The sequence below is a fragment of the Triturus cristatus genome, chromosome 1_1 (genome assembly GCF_964204655.1).
Source record: "Triturus cristatus chromosome 1_1, aTriCri1.1, whole genome shotgun sequence".
Classification (NCBI taxonomy): domain Eukaryota; kingdom Metazoa; phylum Chordata; class Amphibia; order Caudata; family Salamandridae; genus Triturus; species Triturus cristatus.
The window spans coordinates 705893866-705921404 of NC_140579.1; the positions used below are offsets into that span (position 1 = coordinate 705893866).

General features: G+C 51.7%; 1 protein-coding gene and 1 long non-coding RNA gene across 4 annotated transcripts in view; one reads left to right on the plus strand and one right to left on the minus strand.

Moving 5' to 3' along the window:
* The window catches only part of LOC146870933 (uncharacterized), a 144942-nt gene extending 143547 nt beyond the window's left edge, over positions 1 to 1395 (plus strand). Inside the window, exon 3 of the long non-coding RNA XR_014979835.1 lies at positions 702 to 1395. This is a non-coding gene — a long non-coding RNA (uncharacterized LOC146870933). The remainder of the gene's footprint in view (positions 1 to 701) is intronic.
* Positions 1 to 27539, minus strand: part of FMNL1 (formin like 1) — a 1060054-nt gene that overhangs the window by 773315 nt on the left and 259200 nt on the right. The gene's annotated exons all lie outside the window — the stretch shown is intronic.

Genomic DNA, 27539 nt, shown 5'->3' on the forward strand with positions numbered 1-27539 from the left:
TACTATGGAGTGAGATTGGGGGTTATAACACCTGCATGAGTGGCAGTTGTGGGTCAATGATGTATCCCCCTCGCAGTGGATGACTATCACTAATTGCATAGTAATGGTGGAGTGAGTAAGTCAGCATTCATACCCCAAACATGTTTCCATGTGTGCGGCACGATGCAGCATGATTGCAAGTGTGAGTAGGGCAGTCCCAGTCCTGTTATTGTGCATGTAGTGTGAGACTACAATAGGTAGTTATTCACACCTGTACACATACACCCTTGCCTGTCTTGGCTCTGACTTGATGTACTGCACACAGTTCCTGGGGGACACACATGGCTGCACATGTGCATTGTAATTCTGATGCAGCTGTCTGTCACAGGATGGGAGAGGGTTGTGCTGTGCACGTAGGGGTTATGCCTCCCGAATTAAGTCAATTGTACATGTCACCCACTGCCCGGTTGTCCAATGGTTCCATGTTTGTAGTGTGTCCTTAGCTTTCAGTTGTGTCCCTGCCATGCACTGTCATGTCAGTCTCCACAGCATGTAGTTATTGACTCATGCGTAGACATTGGGTTTAACAGGTCAGTCCTTGACTTAACAGGGTGAAGCGGATGTGTTGCCTCCCATGTTGTTTTTAACTTGTGATACAGATCTCATGTTGGATGGTTACATAGTGTAGGGGACAGAAAACTGACAGATTTTTTTTCTCTCAGACAACATGACACCTGAGGAACAGCACCGATTTCAGGCCGCCAAGGACCGGTACCTCCACGTGCGTAAGGTCCATAAGGGATTTAGAATGATGGCAAGGAGGTACTGGGCCGAGAAGAAGGCAGGGACCTGGAAGTCGCTGCCGGTATATGTCCTGACCGGCAGCGGCAACAGACAGTCAACCTCAGGTGCCAGTGTGGGCTCCCAACCTGTCAATCCCCCTGCCGCCACACCCGCACAGGTGCCAGGCCACCATGCGCCGCCACCTGCACCAGCACCAGCACCCGCACCTGCCCCCATGGATCCTGGACTGTCCCAACTGATACGGATGGTCCAGAACAACACCAATATCCTCCAAGACATTCGTCGTGAATATCTCTACCTCAACCGGCATCTACATGAGATCCGGAACCACCTTGGACTGCAATGAAGACTGCCCCATTTCTCACCCCTCCCCCTCTTCTCCCTTCCCACAATGTCCCTATTTTATTATTATGTTGTGTAATGTCATAGTTGTGTGTGTTAGTTAGCATAGTTTTAGTGTAGGCTTAGTTAGGATTAGCTTTAGACTTTTTTACTTATTGAATGTTATAGGATTTGGGGATAGATTTCATTTATCTTTGGGTGTGGGGCTGATGTATTTATTCATTTTCTGTGTTTGTAAATAGTTAGGTAAGATAGCTTTAGTTAGAAAAAATATTTGTAGTTAGTTTAGGGCTAGTGTTAGGGTCATCGATTAGTGTAGGGTTGTTTTATATATATCTTATTGTTGAATAAATCTTGTTAATTTTAGATTTCTGCTTGCACTTATATCATGGCTGATGCGGGGGAGTGGGGCTTGCCCCATTGTGTGCAACTCATTCCATCACTGGAGTAATCATTGTATGTGTAACTATGGTCCTGACCGGTCACTCTGCAGGATGGATTGAGGCCAGATACCTTAGATGTGAGCACAATGACCTTGCATGTCTGATAGATTAGCAATTATGGTTTACAGCCTACTCTGGTGACAGTTCATTGTGACCTCCAACATCTCACATGTTCCTGGGCATGGCCAATCGATCTCCATTCCATTCATGCCGTTGGTCATTTGTGGGTCCATTGTTAACGTCACATGGCACGACAGTGTTAGTGAGTCACATGAGTTATATGAGACTGAGTCATGAGTTTGGAATAGAGGTCACTCACAGGTGTCTTGGAGTATTAGCACTGTTCGGAATACAGACTTAACTTCGAGTTTCTTGTTTTTGTGACACACTTAATCATTACAGTTATGCTTTTGGACCTGATGATGTTTGTTTGCAGGCACACAGTTCTGCTGCACACAAGTGGTGACATGCTGCATTGCTCCCTGTACCAACAGTGCCATAGACACTCATCCCAGCTGTAACTTTCGCATTGTCTCATAGTGATGACACCCTTGTAATCTTGCCAATGATTCAGACTATATGCTAAGTGCAGTTCAACTGACATCCGTGGGCACATTGGCCAATATGTGTGCACTTCATGGCAGTGCTCAGAAGTTGCTTTGGCATTGTTTGTGCACAGGTAGGGGCTGACTGACGCTATGCACTTTGGCTTCAGTAAGTATTGTGGACTCAACTTCAGTGTGGCTTACTTTGTAGTTCCATGTATGTATGTTAGACCTGTGCCCTTGGGTCTCCTCAGAAATGTGAATCTGTTGTGAACACCTAGAGATGTGACATGCAATGTGCTACATCACAACAATCTTTGACCAACACGTCCTGTGTAAGGCGATATGCCAGGAGATTATGTTTTGCTATCCTTCTTGGTGACACTACTTGTGTCCTGCAACAGACTTGTACATGGTGTCACACATGCATATTGTGAGAAAGTGGCTAGGTATATACTGTTCCCAAATAGGTACAGTGTGGACAGAGTCCATAGTCATCAGAGTTTTGGCAGAGGTTAAATATGATATAACCTTACTCTCTAAAGTGGTAGCTTGGTCAATGTTAGAAAAGGTAGACGGACCGGGAGGGCCGGCCGGGGTCAGGGGGAGAGGTCTCCGGGGAGAGCCGTCTCCAGTGATCGTACAGACAAGTAACTTCCCCCCCACAGACAGATATCACACACGGATAAGGTTCAGTGTTCTTTATAAGCACTTATTTAAGGTACGGTTGAATGGTACAAGGAGGTCTGGACTCAGGGGTCCCCTCGATTAGAGTCTCGCAAGGTAGGGAAGGGGGTAGCGGGACAGTCTATTTACCAATCAGGTAGTTCGGATGAGAGGATGATGAGCTCACAATCCTCGAGCTTGGTGGTTAGGTGGTACGGTCCGCGGCAGCGCCAGCAGGTCCCGGTGCGGATGGTCGTTACAACGGGCCGCGGCAGCGCCAGCAGGTCCCAGGAAGATGAAGGTTGCAGAAGGCCGCGGCAGCGCCAGCAGGTCCCGGTGAGGATGGTCGTTACAACGGGCCGCGGCAGCGCCAGCAGGTCCCAGGAAGATGAATGTTGCAGAAGGCCGCGGCAGCGCCAGCAGGTCCCGGTGAGGATGGTCGTTACAACGGGCCGCGGCAGCGCCAGCAGGTCCCAGGAAGATGAATGTTGCAGAAGGCCGCGGCAGCGCCAGCAGGTCCCGGTGAGGATGGTCGTTACAACGGGCCGCGGCAGCGCCAGCAGGTCCTAGGAAGATGAATGTTGCAGAAGGCCGCGGCAGCGCCAGCAGGCAGGACGAGGGTTCACAAGAGCGGCTACGGCAGCGCCAGTAGACCGTCAAGGTTGAGTTCACTCGGTGTCTCTCGACTCCAGGATACAACTGCCTTCCTGCTCCGGAGCTGCCTCAGTTATAGGGCTGGTGCCCTTTGATGTCCGGACCCTCGCACTTGGAGGTCGGAGGGTCCGGGATGAAGGTGTCCAGACACCCAGCAGGGGGTGGAGCCAGTGCCTGGGGGAGCTGGGGGCGATCGGCACCTGGCGGGGGAGAGCCCTTGGTACTTCTTTCTCCCATTGACCTGCCAAGTGGTCCGCTCACCTCCTGGGTGGATGGTGGTGCCGGGATGTCGGGGCCGGCCAGGCCCGGGGTTAGGGTCGAGGTGAGGCCATGCGGCCGCGTGGTGCAGGGCCCAAGAGGGCGGCTTGACCCGGCCGGGGAAGCCGGTGGGGCTGGACCCCATGATGAGTAGGGGTCCGAGGGCAGAGGGTCCGTCGGAAGACGGAGTACGGGTGCTTGTCGCGGGGGTATGCCAGGTGGGCCGGAGTTCGGGCCTTGTCGTGCGGGGAGGGAGCAAACCGTCTGTGAGGCCTGTCCAACATGCGTCCCCCCCAGCTGAAGGCGGGGAGAGTCACCCATCTCCTTGGGGACTCTCTTCGTCGAGGCGGAAAAAGCGGGACAGGCCATCCGCGTTGGCGTGGTCTTGGCCTGGTCGGTGCTCCACGGTGAAGTCCATTCCCTGCAGGGAAATGGACCAGCGCAAGAGTTTTGGGTTCTCCCCCCGCATCTGCATCAGCCATTGCAGGGGTCGATGGTCGGTTTGTACCCGGAAGTGGGTACCGAAGAGATAGGGTCGGAGCTTTTTGAGGGCCCACACTACTGCAAATGCCTCCCTCTCGATGGTGCTCCAACGCTGTTCTCGGGCCAGGAGACGTCGACTGATGAAGGCCACTGGCTGGTCATGACCTTCGGGGTTCAACTGAGAGAGGACGGCTCCGATGCCGTGGTCGGAGGCGTCGGTCTGCACCACAAATTCCCGACTGTAATCGGGGGCCTGGAGCACCGGGGCGGTGCACAGGGCGGCCTTCAGCTCCTCGAAGGACGCTTGACAATCAGGAGTCCAGTTGACCCGCTTCGGTTGGTTCTTGGATGTGAGACCCGTGAGGGGCCCCACGATGCTGCCGTAGTCCTTCACGAACCGCCGGTAGTAGCCGGTGAGCCCCAAGAAGGCTCGGACCTCGGTCTGGGTGACGGGGGGCTGCCAGGACTGGATGGCCGCAATCTTAAGTTGTAGGGGGGCCACTAGCCCGCTTCCCACTTGGTGCCCAAGGTAGGTCACAGACCCTTGGCCAATTTGGCACTTGCCGGCCTTAATGGTGAGGCCGGCCCGCTGGAGGGCTTGTAGGACCTCTTGGAGGTGACGGAGGTGGTCGGACCAGTGGCGGCTGTATACAGCGATATCGTCCAGGTAGGCAGCGCTGAATTCTTCGAGCCCCGCCAAGACCTGGTTCACAAGGCGTTGGAACGTGGCGGGGGCATTCTTCATGCCAAAGGGCATGACCTTAAATTGATAGTGGCCATCGGGGGTGGAGAAGGCTGACCGTTCCTGAGCCCTGGGTGTGAGGCCGATCTGCCAGTAGCCCGCCGTTAGGTCGAAGATACTAAGGTAGCGGGCGGCCCCCAGCCGGTCGATCAGCTCGTCTGCTCGGGGGATGGGATGAGCGTCGGTCCGGGTGACAGCGTTCACGCCCCGGTAGTCGACGCAGAATCTCAGTTCAGGTGCGGTGCCGGGGGCAGCGGCCTTGGGAACTAATACAACCGGACTGGCCCAGGGACTGTCCGAGGGCTCGATGACCCCGATCGTGAGCATCTTGGCCACTTCCGCCTGTATGCAGGCCCGTACCCGATCTGGTACGCGGTAGGCCCGGTGCCGGACAGGGGGACTGTCCCCGGTGTCTACGTCGTGCAAACACCAAGGGGTGACCCCGGGGGTGAGGGAGAACAGGGCAGCGAACTGCAGCAGGAGGTCCCGGCAGTCCTGGCGTTGCTCCGAGGTGAGGGCGTCAGAGAGCCGGACCCCGTCCACGGAGCCGTCCTTCTCCTGAGTCTTCAGGAGATCCGGGAGGGGCTCGGAGTCTTCTTCTGTACCACTGTCTGTAGCCATCAAGAGGCTTAGTTCGGAGCGCACAAAGTGTGGTTTGAGCCGGTTGGTGTGGAGGACCCGAAGGGGGTTCCGGGGGGACCTCATGTCGATGAGGTAAGTGACGGGGCTTTTACGCTCGACCACTTTGAAGGGCCCCGTCCACTTATCTTGCAGGGCACATGGTTCGGTGGGGGACATCACCCATACTTGCTGCCCAGGCTCGAATTCAACGGAGGAGGCATTGTGATCATACCACCTCTTCATGTCCTCCTGGCTGGCCTCGAGGTTCGCCTTGGCCATCTCCCTGAAGCGCCGGGTCTGGTTTCGTAAGGCCAGGATGTATTTGAAGACGTCTGGAGGGGTCGTTAAGGGGGCCATCTCCCAACCTTCCTTGACTAGGCTGAGGGGCCCTCGCACAGGGTGTCCGTACAGGAGTTCGAAGGGGCTAAAACCGAGGGACTTCTGGGGAACTTCCCGGTAGGCGAAGAGGAGGCACGGGAGCAGTACATCCCACTGGCGACGGAGAGGCTCTTCCAATCCCCCAATCATCCCCTTGAGGGTGCGGTTAAAACGCTCCACTAGTCCGTTCCCTTGGGGGTGATAGGGGGTCGTGAATCTGTAGGTGACCCCGCATTGTTGCCAGAGGGACTTCATGTATTTAGATATGAAATTCGTACCTCGGTCGCTGACGACTTCTCGGGGGAAGCCTACCCGGGAGAAGATCCCCATCAGGGCCCGGCCAACCACCGGAGCTGTCACTGTCCGTAGGGGTACCGCCTCGGGGTAGCGGGTGGCATGGTCCACTAGTACCAAGATGAACCTGTGTCCTTGTGCCGTGCGGGGGTCCAAAGGCCCCACAATGTCTATCCCCACCCTCTCGAACGGGGTGGTGACCACAGGGAAGGGTTGCAGAGGGGCCTTCAGCTTCCGACCACTCTTCCCGCTGGCTTGGCATGTGGGGCAAGATCGGCAGTGGTTCAGGACGTCATTCCTCATTTTCGGCCAGAAAAAGTGGGTCACCAGGCGACTGTACGTTTTGTCCTGGCCCAGGTGTCCAGCCAGGGGGACATCGTGGGCTAAGTTGAGCAGAAAGTCTCGGAAGCGGAGCGGTACCACCAGAACTCGACCGGCCCCCAGCTCGGCGATTCTTTGCTCGCTGTAGAGCAGGTCGTTATCCCAGTAGACCCAGTGGGTTCCGGTGGTGTCCCCGGCGTTTTGGGTACTGGCTTGTTGGCGGAGTCCCTCGAGGGAGGGACAGGTCTTTTGTTCCTGGCGGAACTGTTCTTGGGTGGGCCCCCCTTCTTGACGCCACTGAGCCAGATCCGGAAGGTCCTGGTGTTGCGCGTCTTCTTCGGTAGTCGGGTCCGGGAGGTCGGACTCGCCGTTGTCCTCTACGGGGGCAACCGGGGGCGGAGGTGCTGGCCATTCGGTTTCTTCGGATCGGGGGGCGGCACGGGCGGCCATGGATCGGGTGGTTATGCAGGCCCAGTCCGGGAGGCCCAGCATCCCCAGGTGCTCTCTTTTCTCGACGGTGGCCCACGGGGAACTCTCGAGGTCATTCCCCAGGAGGCAGTCCACGGGGGCATCGTCCCGGACCGTCACCTTCAGTAGGCCGGAGACCCCTCCCCATTCAAACGGGACGCAGGCCATCTTACACATACTCTCAGAGTTATCTGCCGAGCGGACGGGGCAGAGAATGTTCGGCAGGATCTGCTCGGGCTTCACCAGATGACAGCGGACGGCCGTCACGCTGGCGCCGGTGTCACGCAAGGCCTCGGCTCTCTGTCCATTAATGGTCACCCACTGACCGTATTTTCTGGTGTTGGCGGGTAGGGGAGCCCGCGGAACCATGTCTCTTCCCCCTAAGCATGCCAGGACCATGGCGGCCGGTTCCCACCCTTGCTGGGCCGGCTCGTACTCTTCGGGTCCCTCCGATGATTGCTCTTCCCCTAGGGCAGCGGCTGCTACCTGGCGGGGCTTGGGTGTTTGGTTTAGCGGGCAGTTCGGGTCGTTGGCGTAGTGGCCTAGTCGCTGGCACCGGTGGCACGTGACGTTGGCTCGGTACCCAGGCCGCAACGGGGGGTTGCCCCGGCCGGCCGGAGGCGGGGTGCTGGCCACGGGTGTTGCTGGTAAGGCGTCTCTCCCTCGCCCCGGGCCCCCTCCTCCTCCCCGAGGACGGTGCTGGCCTTGGTTGCTTCTGTTCTGGTTGTGTGGCCCTCTCCGGCCCACTCGGGTGCTTTCCCACCGGTCAGCTTCGGCGGCGAGCTGCCGGGGGTCAGTCAGCTTACTGTCGAGTAGGTGCTGCCTGAGCTCGACGAAACAGTTGTTTGACAGGTGCTCCCATACCATAAGGTTGAAGAGTTGTTCGTAGGTGGTGACCTGACTTCCCTTGATCCAACCCTCGAAGGCCCGGCTGAAATAGTTCACGTATTCCACCCAAGTTGTACCTGGGATCCGGGTGCAATCTCTGAACCTCTGGCGGTACATCTCGGGCGTGAGGCCGTAGCGGGTGAGGAGGGCAGCCTTCATGTGGTCGTAGGACGACATTTGGTGATCGGGGAGCTGCAGCAGGGCATCGCGACCCTCGTTGATAAATCTCCCCCAAAGTCCGGCTCCCCAATCACTCCGGTCGATCCGGTGGGAGGTCATGGCGATCTCATAGGCTTTAAACCACTGTTGTATGTCGTCTTCTCGGACATATTCGCGGACAACATCCTTGGGGATGTGAACTTTTTTCTCACTTGGCCCCGGGGTGTGTGGTCGCTCAGGCACTCCCAGTTCCTTATTCTGTTTGCGCAGTTCTATTTCCGCTAGTCGGCGCTCGTGCTCGAGCGTTATTTTTTTCTCTTCCAGCTCTCTCTGTCTCTGCTTTTCTTCTCGTTCCTCTCGAAGCCGCATATGCTCGAGGTTGAGTTTCTGTTCAGCTAACTTGAGTTCCCCATCCATCTTGAGTCGTGCCATCTCCAACTCGTGTAATCTGACTCTGTCTCTTTCTCGGATCTCCTCCTGTGGGAGGCCCGTTCCCCGCTCCTCGGGAGCCGTGGCGTTCTCCTCTGGTGTGACGCTGTTTTGGTCGGAGGGTCCTGTGACCCCAGTTTCTGTCCATGACTCAAGAGCGCGCTTTAGATCATCCTTGGTACTCAGGCCGGTGGTAGCAATGCCAAGTTCTATGCAAAATTGTCTCAGTTCGCGGTGGTTGTATTCTTCTAATTTCTCCATTTGGAATTTCTCGGTGGAGCTGCTATCTTTGGTCGACATCGTGCTTATGTCGTGGGGTGAGCTACTCTCTGTACGATTACGCGTTGATTCGGATCGCGCCGCTGGCCACCAATGTTAGAAAAGGTAGACGGACCGGGAGGGCCGGCCGGGGTCAGGGGGAGAGGTCTCCGGGGAGAGCCGTCTCCAGTGATCGTACAGACAAGTAACTTCCCCCCCACAGACAGATATCACACACGGATAAGGTTCAGTGTTCTTTATAAGCACTTATTTAAGGTACGGTTGAATGGTACAAGGAGGTCTGGACTCAGGGGTCCCCTCGATTAGAGTCTCGCAAGGTAGAGAAGGGGGTAGCGGGACAGTCTATTTACCAATCAGGTAGTTCGGATGAGAGGATGATGAGCTCACAATCCTCGAGCTTGGTGGTTAGGTGGTACGGTCCGCGGCAGCGCCAGCAGGTCCCGGTGCGGATGGTCGTTACAACGGGCCGCGGCAGCGCCAGCAGGTCCCAGGAAGATGAAGGTTGCAGAAGGCCGCGGCAGCGCCAGCAGGTCCCGGTGAGGATGGTCGTTACAACGGGCCGCGGCAGCGCCAGCAGGTCCCAGGAAGATGAATGTTGCAGAAGGCCGCGGCAGCGCCAGCAGGTCCCGGTGAGGATGGTCATTACAACGGGCCGCGGCAGCGCCAGCAGGTCCCAGGAAGATGAATGTTGCAGAAGGCCGCGGCAGCGCCAGCAGGTCCCGGTGAGGATGGTCGTTACAACGGGCCGCGGCAGCGCCAGCAGGTCCCAGGAAGATGAATGTTGCAGAAGGCCGCGGCAGCGCCAGCAGGCAGGACGAGGGTTCACAAGAGCGGCTACGGCAGCGCCAGTAGACCGTCAAGGTTGAGTTCACTCGGTGTCTCTCGACTCCAGGATACAACTGCCTTCCTGCTCCGGAGCTGCCTCAGTTATAGGGCTGGTGCCCTTTGATGTCCGGACCCTCGCACTTGGAGGTCGGAGGGTCCGGGATGAAGGTGTCCAGACACCCAGCAGGGGGTGGAGCCAGTGCCTGGGGGAGCTGGGGGCGATCGGCACCTGGCGGGGGAGAGCCCTTGGTACTTCTTTCTCCCATTGACCTGCCAAGTGGTCCGCTCACCTCCTGGGTGGATGGTGGTGCCGGGATGTCGGGGCCGGCCAGGCCCGGGGTTAGGGTCGAGGTGAGGCCATGCGGCCGCGTGGTGCAGGGCCCAAGAGGGCGGCTTGACCCGGCCGGGGAAGCCGGTGGGGCTGGACCCCGTGATGAGTAGGGGTCCGAGGGCAGAGGGTCCGTCGGAAGACGGAGTACGGGTGCTTGTCGCGGGGGTATGCCAGGTGGGCCGGAGTTCGGGCCTTGTCGTGCGGGGAGGGAGCAAACCGTCTGTGAGGCCTGTCCAACAGTCAAGCAGTAAGGCAGTATCAGAGGACAGTGTAAAGCATTTGTTGTACACACTCAGTCAGCAAATGGTCTCACACACTCAAGAACTGATCTCTTGAGTGGTTTTTATATAAAAATATATGTTTGTTCTATTTTAGAACCAACAATAGGTATCAAAATATACTTCCTCAGATTGCGAGGCTTTAGTTACATACTTTTGCAATATGCAAATGACTTTGGTAGGTAATAGTTACAAGTTGTTGCAATAGGCAACACAATTTCAAACACAATAATACATTGAGCTCAATGTGAGTTTGAAGTTATTTGCAATAGATTACTTCTAGGATTACTTTTCTAATTCAAGGACTGGATCCTATATTCAGTCCTGGGCAAGGTCTTGGAAACATGTGAGTAAATTCGTTGTAGTTGCAGTTGTGATTTTCAGGCAATGTTTTGCTATTTCAAAACTTGACACTTAGAAGAAATTTAACAGAAAAACTGGCAATGATTTCCTATGGAGGAAAATAGTGTTATTGGTAAGTACGGTTGTGAGTGCTTTTCAGGGTCAGTGCTGGGCACCAAGATCTCTCCTAATAGCAGGTGAGTATTTCCGTTTCTGTTACTTGGTTGATTTTAGGCGAATATTTTAACTCCTAGAATCTCAACACTTAGAAGAAATTTCTGATGAACCAAGCAATGTTACCCTATGGAATAAAATTGGGTTATCGGCTTTTGGGTAAGTACTCGATTGGCAGAGTTAAGGTTCTGGCCACAGACTCAGGGGTCCCCCAGAGTCAGGTTGGTACAGTTTTTACACCCTCTGCGGCACTGTGGCGGACGGGGGCAGAGTGAGTTCGGCCCGATGTTATCCTATGGGAGGCAGGGGGGCCTTGGTTGGTGGCTGCTCTCTAGTAGGCCGCGCGGCTGTGGGAGCTGGGCTCCTGGTCAGTTGCTCAGGGCAAATGGGGAAATAGGTAGGAGTAGAAGTTACACTGCCAGGGCCACTCGGGCGAGTGGCTGCAGGGTGCCTTTGACCCTTTGTGCGCTCAATGGATTGCAATGGGAAAGCTTCAGGACGAACAAAGGCTGCAAGCTCGGGCTCGAAGATTCTTCATGTGCCCCCACCACTTTGGGAGGTAATTTGGGTAGTTGGAGGGTGGGTATGTACCCAGGAGTCGGGCACAGGGGGCCGCAGGGCGCCGGGGTGACTTTTGGTCTTGGGAAATCTTACCCTCTGTTGATTGTGGTTGGGGGGGGTCCCTGGTTCTGAGGCTGCAGGCGTCATCATGAGCGTCGAGGTGAGACCTTGGGGGCCAGATTTAGGGTCACAGTCGCTGGGGGGACGTCATCGTGGTCTTTGTCCATTCCGGCACAGGCCAGGCTTGGCCTGTGCAGAGTGTGCAGGGTTTGCGGTTCCGGGATGATGCCAGGGGTTAGAAACTTGCTTTGAGCAGAGCTACTGCTCATGGGACTCACAGATGATCAGAGTCACAAGGTAGCCAGGTCCTCCGGGGTTTTTGAGGTTGCTGGCCACAAATGGGGCCGGGCTTTGGCAGGAACAGGTTCAAGGCTCGACAGGCCGGTAGGGCTGGGGCCAAAGCAGTTGGTGTCTTCCTCTTCTTAGCAGCTGCACGGCAGGTTTTCTTTCTTCTTGCTCTTCTTTGCTTTTTCGGAATCTGGAGAAGGAAGGTTCAGGGTGCCTCTAAATACTAGGTTTAGTTGCGTTACAGGTAGGCACAGGGCAGGGACCAATGGCTCCCTGTCCTGGGGTGGGTACACACACTATCCTGCCACTCACCTGTGGGAGTGGGCCAGTAGCCTAGTCCTGATTGTGCAGGGCTTCCCATCTTCAAGATGGACAGCGCCCGGAGGTGGGCTTCACCTCGCCTCCCCCACCTGAGGGTTGGGGTGGGCAGGCTGGCACATCCCCTGTCCTTATTTTGTGTTTCCGGCCAGTCTTCCCGCCACAGTGGGGGTCAGAACCGGGGGGGGCAGTTTTCTGGGTACAGCAAGTGGCCTGGAGAAGCTCACAGAGTCAGCATGCCTTTGAAGCTTCCCCCTGGCCATCCTGGGGGAGGAGACCTAGCACCTTGCCCAGGATGTGCATTGTTGCAGGCCCAGGAGAGCGGGGGCTCTCCACCTTGGGGTCCAGCAACATGTCTGATGTGTGGCAGCCTAGGCAGCATCCAAGATCAGACGTGGATTGTAGGTTAGTTGTCAGGGGGCATCTCTAAGATGCCCTCAGTAGTGCTTTGTACATAAAATCACACACTGGCATCAGTGCGGGTTTAATGTGCTGAGAAGTTTGATAGCAAACTTCTCAGTCTTCAGTGTTCCCATTATGGTGCTATGGAGTTCGTGTTTGACGAGCTCTCTGCACCATATACTCTTAAATGGCAGCACTGCACTTACAGTGCCCAGGAATGGACCTGAGTACTGTAGGTGCAGAGGGCTAATGCTCCTGTGCCCACACCACTGGCATAGGGCACCCAGCTAGAGGGGTGGATGATGTATGCCAGGGCAGTGTAGGTTGTGTGCATGCAACACAGGGATGTGTGCCATGTCGACTCTTTGTTTTGTGTTGTACCCAGACACTCTGCCTGCAAGGGCAGTGTGGTTGTGTTAGGGTACAGGGCCTCGAAGGGTGTCACAATAAGTGCTGCAGCCCTTAGAGGCCTTCCTTTGTCACAAGGCCCTGGGTACCTAGGGTACCATTTACCAAGGGCTGACATGTGGCCAGGGTTTGCCAATTTTGATTTTTAGTGTTTAGGGAAGGAACATAGGCCCTGGGCACCTGATTGGCAGGAGTCCAGGGCACACTCAGTCAAAGTCCATTCAGCAGTTCAGCAAAAAGTGGGGGAATACCATGCAGGAAAGATGGCACTTTCTCACACATATGTCATACATGTCAGGGGGTCAGAGTTGGTACATTGCTAGATTGTGCTATCTGATCAATGTGGTCAGTGCAAATTGGTCCGTGTAATCTTGTGGGACCCCCTGTGCCCCTTCTTCACTGTCTGACTCCGGTTGTCTCATTTGTGCCATCATCGCAAGTGTTATTTAGTTTGGCCCACTGTGCCCCTTCACCCGGTTTAGTTGTATTGCTTATTTACATTTCTTACCCTGTATTCGGAAACGTGTTTTTCCAACCGCCTCCGCTCTCCCTTCCCGCCACAGTATCCCCTGCTGAGCCGCACAGCAACACGCACATTCGTACCGCCCACATGCCAGGCTGATCCTCCCACCTCCCCTTTCACTGGCGTACATCCACGCCGGAACCGTGCAAATTGCAGGAACATCCTGGGCCCGCAAACGCAACTACACACCTTGCCACTACGATGCTAGCACACTCAACGCCCTCAACATAGGACGATCACACACCTGCTTCCTGCCCGGAACAGAACGCACGCAAGGACACCTCTCCAGCCGGAACTGCATTGTCACCAGCATCCGATCTGCAAATCCACCCACTGTGTTGGAAGCCAACTACCTCAGATGCATTGTCCCCAACACCCGCCACAGATGCCAACACACAAGTGAACTCTGGAACCTACTCAACTCAACCTCCCCAGACATGGTCTCCATGACAGTGACCTAATTGTACCCCTCCTCGGAACACTACCTTGCCATAGCCATCCTGTGCAGCTACAAGATCAACCACAGGGACCACACCAACGGAGTAGGAGTAGGAATTGCCATCGTCAACAGGAACACTCTCAGAGTCTCAACCAACAATGACGACATCCTCATCAACGCCGAACACCTGCACTTCCAGATCCACACCAATCCCAACACCACCCTCAGAGTAACCTGCATCTACATAGCCTCCAGACCCCAAACACAGTTCTGCAACTCGATCACCAACTTTGTCAGTACACACGCCCTCACATCCACAGAATACATCCTTCACGTTGACCTGAACTTCCACCTCGTGTACATTAACGGCACCGTATCCACCACCCTGATCGACAACCTGGCCAACCTCTGCCTCATACAACTTGTCACAACACCCACCCACCACAACAGCCACACGCTTGACCACATATTCTCCGCAAGCTCCCACGTCTACACCAACCACACAACCAACCTCCACTGGAACAACCATTGATGCATCAACTTCGCATTCCATAAAGATACCACGCGCCACCACACCCAACAGATCCACTGGCACTGCTGGAGCAAAGTCACAGAAGCACAGCTAACCAGCAGCCTTGCCTGGTGCACACCCACCGACACTGACTCCACCGCCCAGAACCTCAGACAAGGGATCGGCGACTGCGCCAACACACTCACCCAGATTAAGACACACCCCAACAGACACACCAGCAAGTAAGCCAGCTGGTTCAATGCAGAACACCAGGCCTCAATGCCGACCTGCCATGAGCTAGTGAAGAAATTGCACCGTGAACAGACACTGGACAGCAACGCAACTCACAAAGACGCCACACTCAGACACCATCACCTCATCAGATACGCAATCGGGCCTCCTTCAAAGACCGCATTGCCAACAATGCACACACCAGCTAAGTGCTCTTCAACCTAGTGAAAGAACTCTCCAACACCAGCTCCAACACCAACACCATCCCACCTTTGCAAGACCTGTGCAACTCCTTTGACACTTTCGTCCATCGCAAGGGTGCAGACATCCACGACAGCTACAACGCCACGGCTGCCACGAATAGCACTGAGACCTCCATCCCCATTGACCCCATACGCACCAACCCCCTGCTCTCCTGGACCAACATAAACGACACAAACACAATGCACATCTGGTACAACATCCACTCCGGATCAACGTCAGACACATGCCCACACCACATCTGCTCCAAAGCCAGCCCCACCATTGCACCCCATTTCCAGATGAGCATCAACATCTCCATCGTAAATTCAACATTCACGTAGAGCTGGAAGCACGCCGATATCAACCCCTTACTCTACAAACAAAAGACTGACCCCAAGGACCTCCTGAACTTACGTCCTATCTCCCTGCTACCATTCCTGTGAGGAGTCATTGCGAAGACCATCAACAGACAACTGACCCACTAACTCTATGGGAACAGCATCCTGGATCCGTCCCATTCATGCTTCAGCGGCAACTCCTGCAGCAATCTGGACTCATCTCCGCCACCAATGACATAATGCCACGGATGGACAACAGTGAAACAGCAGCACTCATTGGCCAGGACCTGTGATTCGCCTTCAACACTGTCTTGCACCGCACACTATGCACACGCATACACGACACCGAGATCAGAGACAAGGCTCGTGACTGGACAAACTCCTTCCTCTCTGGAAAAACCCAGTCCGCCCACCTCCACCCTTCCTGCTCAGAATCCACATTAATCTTCAGCGGATTACCCCAGGGCTCATCCCTCACACAACATTGTTCTACATGTACATGTCACCACTCGCACACTTTACCCGACTGCACAACCTCAACATCATCTCCTACGAGAACGACAGCCAGCTGATCTTCTCCCTCACCATGGCCACCCTCACTTACACAACCAAACACCATGTAGGACTGTAAGACGTTGCTGAGTGGAGGAAGAACTGCCAACAGGAGATAAACATCGGACAGGACAGAAATGCTCATCCTCGAATCCACCCCCTCCGCCTGGGACACCTCCTGGTGTGCGGCCGCCCTGGGAACAGATCCAACACCAACCAACCACGCACGCAACATGGGGTTCAACATCAACTCTACTCTCTCCATGCCAAAGCAGGTAAACGCCGTCTCGTCCTCCTGCTTCATCACTCTCCAGATGCTTGTCAAGTTCTACAGGTGGCTTCCCACCGAAACATGGAGAACAGTCACACAGGCACTCAGCAGCAGCAAGTTGGAATACGGTATCACCCTCTATGCAGGAGCCTCGACCAAACTCTAAAAACGACTTAAACGCATTAACAACGCCTCTGCACGCCTGGTCATCAACATCCCTCGCCGACATCACATCACACCCCACCTGGGAGACCTGCACTGGCTCACCACCAACAAGTGTATCACCTCCACGTGCCAGAACCACGCACACAAGCCACTCCACAACACCGGACATGCATACCTCAACAGACGACTCAGCTTCTGCACCCCAAACCAGCAGGTCCGCTACGCTGACATTGGAATCGCCACAGTCCCCCGCATCTGGAAAGCTAACTCCTGCGGAAGATCATTATGCCCCCTCAACGCAAAGAACTGGAAAACTCTCCCCACCCTCCTGCAGCAGGCACAGCATATGCTAACATTAATGAGACTACTCAAGAACGGGATTTCCAGCAGTGGCAGAGTCCCACCCCCCTCCCCCCTCCCCCCCCGCTCCTTGAGACACTCACGGGTTAGTGGTGCACTTTAAAGATGTTGTCATAGGAAAATTAGCTTGATTGCTTTTGCACATACAAGGTCATCTCACTGCCTATCCGTGTCAGGTGACACATGTACATTGATTGTATTAGCATTGCTGGTCCTTCTTGTGAATTCACAGCCCCTTACTTATTGTCTTAGTTAAATACTTGATTGTTCATGGAAACACGCACCTGTGTGATTTAAGGGAATTTATTTACAAGACAAGGTTTGGAATGGACCAGAAGTGGCCCATAAGACACGGGATTGGCAGGATGCCCGTTGGAGTAGCAGGCAGAGTCCATTGTGAGTGACAGAGCCAGGGGAAGAGGCGGATTTTGCAATGCCATTGTCAATGAAAAAAAGGAGATTTGCTGTAGGTCAGTGTGTGGGTCCAAGCTGTGTGTTGGTGGACGTCGGAAGACAGTGTGAGAGGAAGGTCAGTGGAATGATGGAATGTACAATCCGATGGTGTGACAGGCCTTTTTACATCACTGCTAGCGGGACTTGCGCATTACCATGGTGGCAGTTTCATCCTCAGATTTGTCCTCTGATGTGTCATGTGTCTCACATGTGGGTGGTGGTATGGTGGGAGCAGCACTGTGAGGCACAGACACATCAGGGTGCGGAGCTGAGGATGTGGATGCGCAAGCAGCAGATGTTGTCGCAAGACCGTGGGGAGGTAAAGATGTCTGCCATGTCCGTTCCAGATTACGCTGGTGTTGAGCTGTGGCAGCCAGCTGTTTGAGCTCCCTCCGCTCCCTGGCCTCCATTATCCCTGACAGTCTGGATAATGCAGCACAGACACTACTGGAACTATCCTGCCGGGACAGTGTGTCCGCTCTCCGGATCAGGACCCCAGCAATGTCATCCAGGGTGCGTTGGATGGTATTGAGGGATGTGTGGATGTCTGACATCCTCTGCATGTTGTTGTCGAGGTGATTCAGACACCCACTGAGCTCCTCCAATTTGGCTGCCAGGCTCTCCAAGCCCACCCGCACATAGTCCCGAGGGCTCAGTGTCTCAGCTGGCGATCTATGCATTGCTGTATAAATAATATATCAGCTGTTTGCAGTACACCCTTGATAATCGATTAGCAGTTCAATGTTACCTGTTATTATTACACAACCCTGTGGTACTCCTTTCATCCGACTTATGAAAAGCTGCAGCAGTTCTAGCTGGAATTCAACCTGCAGACTATATACACTTTTACGCAACAAAAAAAAACACGCAACCCACTGATCTATCTCACCAGCTATATATCTTCTCTTATATTCGTTTGATCATGCACCATACCGCACTACTCCTTCATTTCCTTTGCTCTGCCAATAAAGGTATGGCATCACAGACTGGATTTCCATTTTTGCCCTGGAACACATTTGATTTACTGGTGATTTCTTGGGTGCCTATTGCTACTATATGGCACTATACAGGGCTCTTAAACATCCCCTTTCTCACGGTCGAATTACGTGGATGATGACTCCCTTGTGTTATGTGCAGTTTTTTGCCCCAAGGTGGATATATGTCAAGCGTGGGGCCCTATAAAAGTACGCATAATTAACCATCTCTCCATATGTTCCCTTCGACAGGTAAGGTTTTAGGGAAACTTTAATGAGCCACGCTGCTGGGCCATACGTGACGTCTTTAAGGGTACAATGCGAGCTGAAATTGATGTCAAATGCGATACCAAATTTGATAAGCTAGAACTACTGCCCGCTTCCGGCCTCCTTGCTCTAAGATAAGCGCTTAGAAGCAGGCAAACCTGTGTGTGATCAAACCTTCATAATTGATATATGACAGTTGAAGTGTCTTTTCCAAGATGGTCTTTCTTGCTAAGGTTGCAACTGTAGTATTTCTTTCTCTTTTTAAAAAGAAAACAGCTATCCATAAAATATTGATTTCGCGTTATGATTTGAAGTTTCAGCTTTAGTTTTTTTCCGAGATTGACGAGAGTTGGCATCAGTGCTTAATTTGAAAAAACAGAAGTGCCGGTGCCGAAAATGTTTCCAAGGAGGCCATAGCCCACTTCTATCTCTGGTGTGCCCCACCTTCAAACACTAGCACTGCCTCAGTCTATCTTCTAACCTTGCTCTGATGTTTGTCCCATAGGTCTTTTCTCTAAGAGTCTATCCTCTCACCTCTCTAATCATTTTCTATCGTCTTTGTCACACCTGGTGTGTTACCTAGTTCCCTGTATTTCTGATTTGCCCTCTATTCCTTATGCATTCTACCCATGCCCGTTTTCATCTTCCGTTTTATCCATATTCTGCTTTCTCTCCCCTCGATCTTGGCTCTTTACTTTCACTCTTCTAGCAGTGATTAGCTGTATCTCCGTTTTATCCTTTCTCTGCTCTTTTTTTCTCTCTGTCATGCCCTGTCCTCTACATCCTTTCAATCTATCTTCTCCCTTCTATCACTGTCTGCTGCGCACCATGTCTGCCTTCTCTTTCTCTCTGTATCTGATTTGCTCTCCTCCTTTTCTTCTACACTGCTGCGTTTTATCCCTCTCTTCTCCTTGTTTCTTTCCCCTCTTTGCTCTTGCTCTCTCTCATCTTTACCAGTGCTCTCAGCCCTGTCTCCAGCCTGTACATGTCCCTGCTATTTTGTCATTCCTAAAGAAGGGCAAGGTGACATGTATTTTAATTCTTTATCTAAACCGACACGACACGAGTGCAAAAAAAAGAAATGCACACCAAAATAAAATGCTTTTTTGCACATATCGATCAGTGCATTGCGGAACAGGCGGCTGCTCGAGCACAGCAGGTTAGGTCACTGCTAGTGCTGCCTGCAATTAGTAGGTCCAGGGGTGACAACGGCATCGGCATCCAGTGCTGAGCTTGTTGTGACCCTGTCTGCTACAGCACAAGCATTGTCCCCGACCGTAATGCTGCCAATGCCGGTGTGTATGGCTGTGGCGCCTGCTGGACTCATGCGCTGAACAATTAGCATGCTGGGGGGCAGCGCACAAACAGGTGACTCCATGGCGCACAAAAGTTGTGCTCGGCCATAGCCGTATTGAGCACATTGCGGATAGCAGCAATGTAGGGCTGCCTTCTTACTACTCTGGTCACGAAGCAATTTGAAAATGCACACTTAATTTAGTTTATTCTTCCTCGCGACCTCACTCCCAAGTTCCAAATGAGCTCTCGCAGCTTCCTTGCCTGAAATCCGTCATGTAGGGTGACCAACTGGCATGAGGGGAAATTCAGGACGGTGAGTGTAAAAATTCAGGACAAAGGGTCAAAATTCAGGACAAAAATTCAGGACAGAAGGTCAAAATTCAGGACATAAATTTGCAACAAAAGGTACATTTTACAGACACATCAGAGGAGATCGCGCAATGGTATATAAGTAAATAGACAACCAACATAAGTACAAGTCAAAATAAGTTTATATTAGTTTGAGACAATCATGCACTTCACGTTTTTTCGGTATGCGTGTACTTTTGAGAAACTCTACAGGTCTTTTTGTGTTATTTTATATGTTCATAATCTATATGGTTACTGCACTGGGTTGTTCAGTCTAATATATTTTGTTTACAGTTCATGGTCCTGAGCAAGCATTTGTGGTGAGAGAAGTGGTCGGGAAGATTTGTTCGGATGGACTTTATTACTAGCATCTCATATCTGAGTGCCACTGTGAGATATAAAGCAGCACGCATGGGAAGTAGCTAAATGGGTCTTGCACTGCTGGACTAGAGTGCAGTCCTCCGAGTGACCAGCTTTGTGTCAGATGTCACTGGATTCAAGCTACCCTGGCTGATGAGGGGTTTTACCCCGAAACCGGTACCAGGATGCTTGTTTCTGGTCCAGTGAGGACCTGGCTTGGCAGTTCAGGCTGGACTGTTCCCATGAGGCAGAGGGTTAAGACTGATTTGCATATAGCTGGATCTGAACTGGGGTGGCGAAGTGAGCTAAAGAATGATGGATTCAACCCAGGTCTGTGACTGGGGGTGAGTGTCGAAAAGTTTCAGCTCTCCATCGATCATCTCCTTGTGTTTGCTTTGTTCTCCCAAAGTTGGCAGGGTATGCCCAGACGTGGGTCCCTTGCGTACTTTGCCACTGGATTCACGCTAGCCTGGCTAATAAGGGGTGTTACCCCGAAACCGGTCCCAGGATCCTTGTTTCCGGTTGGCAGTTCGGGCTGGACTGTTCCCATGAGGCACAGGGTCAAGACTGATTTTCATATGGCTGGGTCTGAACTGGGGTGGCGAAGTGAGCTAAAAAATGATGATGGATTCAACCCACTGTGACTGGGGGTGAGTGTCTGAAAAGTCCATCATCTCCTTGTGTTTGCACTGTGAGATGTAAAGCAGCACACATAGGATGTAGCTTAATGGGTCCTGCACTGCTGGATTAGAGTGCAATCCTCCGAGTAGACAGCTTTGTGTCATATTATAGATATAATTTTAGCAAAACCAAAAGGTCTTGGCTAATGTGAGACCTAATAAATTGAGCCAACGTCCATGGGCAAGTACATTTGCCGTTAATGATGATGACATTGCACCCCAGTCTGAAATATGAAAATTGCACCAAGTCACTGAACTGCTGTTGTTCGCATATACAGGAGAAGAGAGCACAAGGATAGTACCACATCTCTCCTTCCCCGTGCGTTCCTATTTCCAGAGCACTGGAAGTATGCTTTGTCTTAAATCCATACATTGTGCATGAGAAAATGAAAGCAGACTCTGGGAAAAATATAACAGGCACAGTCTCTTCGTAAAATATTTAGCCTAGCAGTTTATTTTCTTTTTTTCAGTTGTGCAGACTCCACTCAAACCGGCTAGAGGGATCTGTAAAACGAATATGGAAGGGTAGGGGGAGCACATGATGAAACTATTACAGCGCACTACACAATAGATTTCAATAGCAGGAGTGCAGAGAAACAATTTGCGGAGCGCCATATAAAGTGTTGTCATAACAGGCGTAAACATTTAGAAGAATCACATTAGAATAGAAACAATAATCATTGTAGCATGTCCACATAGATGTGCAGAAGGTGTATGACATGAAAGCATGAAAAGGGAATTGCCGATCAATGCTAACCTTGAGATATTGAAATGTCGACAGTATAAAAAAATCCAGCCCATAAAGATGCCAGCAAGATATACACTAGTAAATCTGAACGTAAGCAAGAAGAGTGGACGAAAGCAGGGTAAAGGTAGAAGAGCAGTATAGTTACTCCAAGAAGTTGAGGATCACAGGTGGGGCAGTATAACCTTAAATGTCAGACCCCCTTCTTTGTTGCTTGTTTTATGTGTCAGAAGCTGTACTGAGGTGATATCATGCAAACCCCTAAGGTTTACGTCTCCACCGCCTCTAGCTTACAGGACACAAATGACCTCAAATGGTGCATGATATGTTTCTGCTGACTGCTGTAGTAAAATGATGAAGAAGAGCTACAGGACAGCCATATGTAGCTAGTACAGGGCTTTAAGTGGGGTGAAAAAACTGGGGGGTCTGTCAAAGGGGCTTGGCCGATGTAACTAAGGGTGTGGCTTAAAACACGTAAGCTAAGAAATCTGTGCTTAGCATATTTTGCGCCCGACTGGTAAATTTGCTGCTTCTGTCAGTGCATCCAGATAAATAACACCATAATTAACAATCCACCTAGAACAAGCCAGGACTTTTGGCTTTGTCAATGGTTGTTAGTTGCATAAGACAAATAAGCAACAACTTTGGCTTCATTGTAAATAATATTGAAAATGCTTCAGTTATAAAATTATGAGACTGTGAAAGAACTGTAACCAGTCTCTTTAGAGTTACATCAAAGGCAGTGAAGGGTGGAAGTGCAGCAGAGTTAAGATTTTGTTTCCACCCTGAGGATTAGGGCAAAAATGGAGAGCCCAATAGGGACCCATCTCAACACCTGCTTTTTAGAACTGTACCCGGCACTGAGTACAGGCAGGACCCGGCCCACTTAAAGCCCTGACCAATATCACATCCCATCTGTGATTATTTTGATGTTAGTTGCAAAGGTGACATTGATATATGTATTTTACTGCAGCTAATACACTATCACTATCCAGAGCCTGCATTTCCACAGTTAAAAGCGCAAGAAGGAAAAAATCATGTTTAATGCAGGGAGAATACGACAGGTCAATCCACCAGGGGCTGCATGTCATAAAGATTATTTTTTTTAGTAGCTAAGTCTTTGAATCACGCTTCCATAGCGAAACAAAAAACCTGTTTTAAGAGTGGGGAAAGAGGTTCTGAATTTTGAAAGGGGTTTTGCGACACCTTCCGAATTGTAAACATGAGACGGTATGAAATCGCAATGTAATGTAATAGTGGTTTGTGACCTCGGTTGTAGTTGCAAAGTACACACTTCACAGTTCAGTTTGGAACACCTTAACAATACCATGGAGAAAGAAGAAATCTTTCACCTCAGGCAGTTTAGGTTAATTAACACCTATTTATTTCTCATTCAAACATCCTTTACACCCCCAGATTAACCAGTCCCCACATTTACATTCTTTGAAGCAGCCCGGCACCCTGGCTGCCCCTCCCTCTGATTCACTGCACGGGAGATCCCCCTTCTGCGTGAGCTGAGCCATCTCAACAGCTGAACATTTGTCTTTTGGCCCCAAGGCTAAAATTAAGGACAAATGCCGTCCGTGGAAACTTCCTTCACGGACAACGGACACAACAGTAAATTCACGGACTGTCCGTGAAATTTACGGACGGTTGGTCACCCTACCGTCATGAGCTAGCCCCCACCTACAATTAGCCAATGGGAGGCTCAGGCAATGGCAGGGTGCAGCAGACTCGGGGAATCGAACGCAAGCCATTTTTTGACGATGACTTCTTGAATTCGTGACAGGTGTGATGACATCATCACTAACGTGGTGATACACAATCATGCCTGCCTGAACCGGCGTATGCCTGCCTGTGAACACATACCAGCCAGTGACCATGGCAAGGTATGTTATTCTTTATATTTTGGAATGGAATAATTAATATTGAGACGACCACCTGCAGGTTCAGAAATAAGTTCTGGTGCTGAGCACCGGAAAGCACCGGCTCAAATTAAGCACTGGTTGGCATATCCTACACTTTGGATTGTAGCACATTGTAAAATGGAGAACGGGGTCCAGAACGCCTTTTCTGTTTAAACCTCCCATAAAGCGACGGAGAGCATTCAGAAGGATAACAAACGATGCTTAATTGCTTCCTACTATTCCCATGGTGGGTGGGCTGTCTCAAACCCCTTGTCCCGTCCCGTAGCGGGAGCGCCTGTCAGGTCTGGTTTCCAGGATATGTATCACTAGCCAGTTATTCGCCCCTGCTGACCAGCTCACCTTCTTCCTAAATAAAAAAACATAGTAACAACTTTTCATATAGCTCTTTGTACGCGTACTTTGCTGATATCACATTTACAAACACCTTTACACCTCTCAAGTGTGTTTGAATAATTGTGCGGTTGAAGCTGTGTGTGTGTGTGTGGAAGGGGGGCAGTCCTACAACTGCGTCGTCATCAGCAAAGCCAGACTCAACAAATTGTGAATTTACACAAAAACACAGATATGTTATCTACGTAATGAAGAAAATAATCAAAATCCAGCAGATAAGAGGGGCACAATAGAACATATCAGTCTGTCCAGTTGCCATTCAAGTGTTTCTTTTCTCCAAAGCATTCACTCAGCATCAGTAACAACTTTGTCCTAAAAGTTGAGTTCTACTACACTCTTTGAAAGAACCACATATATTGATAAGGTATCTGAAGACCGGTAAATATTATTTTTACACATGTGCGAAAATGTGACTTGTTTAGACTCGAGGCGCATAGAGCGTACTCCTGAGTGATGCCAGCAGGACACAAACTACTGGTATATTTGGCGATAAGTTGTAGGGTTGACCCCGCATCTCTTGTTTGCCCAGTCCCAAAATGCTTTCTGGGTGTCGAAGTCTTGTTGGCTTCAAATAAGGCAATTGCACGAACATACCCGTTAACATGGAAACAGGGAGACCTAACAACATATCACTAAGGGGGTCACGCTGTTCAGTGAAGTGGGTGTTAGTTGTTTTGTTTCTCTCCGGCAGATTCTTCAACAACGGCTCCCTCGGGTGTTCCCGTGGAAGGTTCATGGGAAGCCCGGGCGCTGAGTGTGTGCCAGTCTCGCAAGGAGCAGAGTGGTGTCTGCGCCTCCCCCGAGGTTTGGCACCGGTGAGATGTCCCACCAGATAACCGCGCACTGTAAATACACGGCCAGGGGGCGCTGCTTCCTTCAAGTGTACCGCAGTTTTTTTGTCTTCTTATTCTATGTTGTTAACACTTGTTAATCCTGCGTGAAAATGAACTACAAGTACTAACTTAACAGCGACAGTTCGCCCAAAGTATTTGTTTTTTTCAACAACTCGGCGGTAGCACGAATGAGACTGAAACCCCCATTCTCAGCGGTGGATCCCTCCCGTACAGTAGTCCCGAAGAGTTTTATGGATGGAAGACTCACTCTGCTGCGCCTACGCCTTTTCTGACAAGGGTAGCGAGTAGCACATTCAGGCGACGTCGGAGGAGGCAATGGTTTCTCTGCCTTACCTGAAGGGCAGAGGGGCTCAGTAAATAACAAGCGCGCGTGCCTCGCGCTAAAAGTAAAAAAAATACAAGTGGCGACAAAAGTTAAAGCGTTAACCTGGAGGGAGCGAGCAGCGCCAGGAGCGATAATTGCTAACACATGGCGCCAAAGCTCGCTCCCGCAAGGGAATCGCCAAACGTGCACACGTTGCAATTGAAAGCAATGCAACGCGTGCACGTTTTTGCGGATCGATTCCAAGAGGTCCCCCCTATGCAGCGCATGCGCGCTGCGTAGGCGAGACCTAAAAATGATGGAAGGAATGCTAAACAATGCAACCATTCACCCCCAGTCACAAAGATCTGGGTTTAATCCATCGTTCTTTCGCTCACCACGCCACCCAAGTTTGGACCCAGCAATATGCAAATCAGTCTTGACCCTGCTTATGGGAACAGTCCAGCCCGAACTGCCAAGCCAGGTCCTCCCTGGACTAGAAACAAGCATCCAGGGACCGGTTTTGGGGCATCACCCCTCATCAGCCAGGCTACCTTGAATACAGTGGCACAGTGAGCCCGGTACCCACGTCTGAGCATACCCTTCCCACTTAGGTCGACAAAAGAAGGCAGGCTGTCAGACTCAATAGCAGGTAGGCTTCTAGAACAAAGCAAGCTACCACACTACTGATTCATACCCAGTGGCAAACATGCTGCCAAACTCAACTACAGGTATGCTTCCAGATCCAATAACAGGTGTGCTATGAGATCCAGTAACAGGTGTGCCACCAGATCCTATAACAGTTTGTAATAAATTGGGTTACTGGTTGACTGGGTGTGAGCCTGGGTCAAGCATCAACCATAATCCTTGTCAGGGTGAGGCACAAGCCACCCCTGAATTAACCTGTGCTCAACCCTCTAGTAGCTTGGTACAGAGCAGTCAGGCTTAACTTAGAGGCAATTAGTAAAGTATTTATGCAACACTTCAAACAATAATAAGGTGAAAACACGACACAAAAAGGATACCACATCAAGTTAGAAAAATATAACTTTCTTTAATAAATAAAACAGGACCAAAATGACAAAATTCCAATCAGTAGGACCGGAGATGAGCTTTTTTAAAGATTTTTGTGAAAATAGCGCCGCAAAGCAGCAACTGTGAATATCTGGTCGCGCCAGACCAGGACAAAGTCAAAAGTTCACACTGACCGCGATGGAGTACAGGCCTGGCTCCATGGACCCAGTTAGGCCCACTGAACGAAGAACCTTAAATCGTGGTTTGTAGAGCTGTGTGAGGATCCAAATTGAAGATGCATCGCTCTGCCGAAGCATGCGTCTGTTCTGAGATGTGGCAAGGCTGCGATGTAAGGGCCTGCGTTGTCATGGAGGATCCCATCGACATGGGTTGCAAAGCAAAATCTGGCATCAAGAATGTGGTGTGCAGTCGGGGCGATGTGTTGGTTCTGAGGATCTGCGAGGCTGTGATGCAGAGTCCGGTATTGAGGCTGCCGTCGACGAGGGATGTGAGGCCTGCACCGAGGATGCGTCGCAGTGGAGGTTCCCAAAAGGCTGTACAGGCGATGTAGGTCTTCGCGATGGGGACAATACAAGCAGCAGCGTCGATCTTCGGTACTGCTTGGGTTTACGCCGCGCAGCAGAGGAGATGTGTTGGTTCCGGTGGATCCACAAAGGTTGGCAGAGCACACTAAGCCCACTTCCAAGGGTCCAGGACTGGGGTGGCACCACTTTGCAAGGTAGACTCATAAATGGCAGAGTCGAGGTGCTGCTTCAAGGTGGTTGGAAGCCTGCTGTGTCCCTGAGGCTTCAGATCAGGAGGCCAGCCAGCTAACCCTTGTAGTCACTCCGGGTTCAAGAGATGCAGGTCCAGTCCTTGTCACCCAGGCAAGAGGGCAGCAGGTCAGCCCAGTAGTCCAGCAGTCCTTCAGAGCAGCAGTTCAGCAGAGTGGCAGCCTTTTCAGCAGCACAGCAGTCCTTCCTGGCAGAGTTGCCACAGGTCCAGAAGTGTACTGATGAGTTGATGTCTGAGGTCCAGTAATTATACCCAGTTGTGCCTTTTACATGGGGAGAAGCTTATAGGGGCATGCCTTTGAAGTGCACAGGTGCCCTGCCTCCCTGAACACAGGTGTGATACCAGATCCAATATCAGTTGTGCTACCAGATGCAATAGCTGGTGATCTGCCAGATCCAACAGCAGATCAGATGCTAGCCACAGTTTTTCAAGGGCATCCAGAATCAGGGGTATACAGGCTGTCAGGTCCAACAGTATGCAGTCTCACACTACCAGACACAACTGCAGGCAGGCTTCTAGCACCAATCGTGTGTGTTCTGCCACACTCCACAGCAGAGTGTGTGCCAGTTCCAAGAGCATGCAAGTTGTCCCCACAACAGCAGGCAGGTTTCAAGCCCACTAGCCCTAACAACAGACAGGATAGAAACATCAACAATAGCCTACTAGCCCTAACAACAGACAGTATAGAAATATTAACAATAGCCTACTAGCCCTAACAACAGATAGGATAGAAACATTAACAATAGCTATACTGTTGTGCT